Below are 1255 nucleotides of genomic sequence, written 5' to 3' on the forward strand. Positions count from 1 at the left end.
ACAGAACAAAAAAAACATCCTGCTTGTGCAATGTATTCAGAGTAGTAAGACAGGACGTGCTCACAACCCAACCCCCCCCGAGAAACAAAATGTTGCCACTTTGTATGAATCTTGTCAACCAAGCCCCTTAGTGTGAATTGTATTTGCTCAAGCTTAGAAATCAGAACATTTTATTGGTCACATACACATATTTAGCGGATGTTATTGCAGGTGTAGAAACATGCTTGTGTTCCTAGCTCCAACAGTGCAGTAGTATCTAACAATTCACACAAATCTAAAAGTAAAAGAATGCAATTAAGAAATATATAAATATTAGGATGAGCAATGTCGGAATGACATTGACTAAAATACAATAGAATACAGTATATACATATGAAATGAGTAAAGCTGTATGTAAACATTATTATAGTGGCTTCTGTTACATTATTAAAGTGACCAGTAATTCCATGTCTATGTACATAGGGAGGCAACCTCTAAGGTGCAGAGTTGAGTAACCGTGTGGTAGATGGCTGGTGATGGCTGTTTAACAGTCTGATGGCCTTGAGATAGAAGCTGTTTTTCAGTCTCTCGGTCCCAGCTTTTATGCACCTGTACTGACATCGCCTACTGGATGATAGCGGCGTGAACAGGCAGTGGCTCGGGATGTCCTGATGATCTTTTTGGCCTTCCTGTGACATGGGGTGATGTAGGTGTCCTGGAGGGCAGGCAGTGTGCCCCCGGTGATGCATTGGGCAGACCACACCACCCTCTGAAGAGCCCTGCGGTTGTGGGCGGTGGAGTTGCTGTACCAGGCAGTGACACAGCCCGACAGGATGCTTTCAATTGTGCATCTGTAAAAGTTTGTGAGGGTCTTAGGGGCCAAGCCGAAGTCTTCAGCCTCCTCAGGTTGTTGCGCCTTCTTCACCACTGTCTGTGTGGGTGGACAATTTCAGATTGTCATTGATGCGTACTTTGAGGAACTTTTCACCTTTTACACTGCGGTCCCGTCGATGTGGATAGGAACTTACTCCCTCTGCTGTCTCCTGAAGTCCATGATAAGCTCCTTGGTTTTGTTGACGTTGAGGGAGAGGTTATTTTCCTGGCACCACTCCGCCAGGGCCCTCACATCCTCCCTGTAGGCTGTCTCGTCATTGTTGGTAATCAGGCCTACTACTGTTGTGTTGTCTGCAAATTTCATGATTGAGTTGGAGGCGTGAGTGGCCATGCAGTCATGGGTGAACAGGGAGTACAGGAGGAGGCTGAGCATGCACCCTTG

Source organism: Salmo salar, chromosome ssa04 (genome assembly GCF_905237065.1).
Source record: "Salmo salar chromosome ssa04, Ssal_v3.1, whole genome shotgun sequence".
In the NCBI taxonomy this organism is placed as follows: domain Eukaryota; kingdom Metazoa; phylum Chordata; class Actinopteri; order Salmoniformes; family Salmonidae; genus Salmo; species Salmo salar.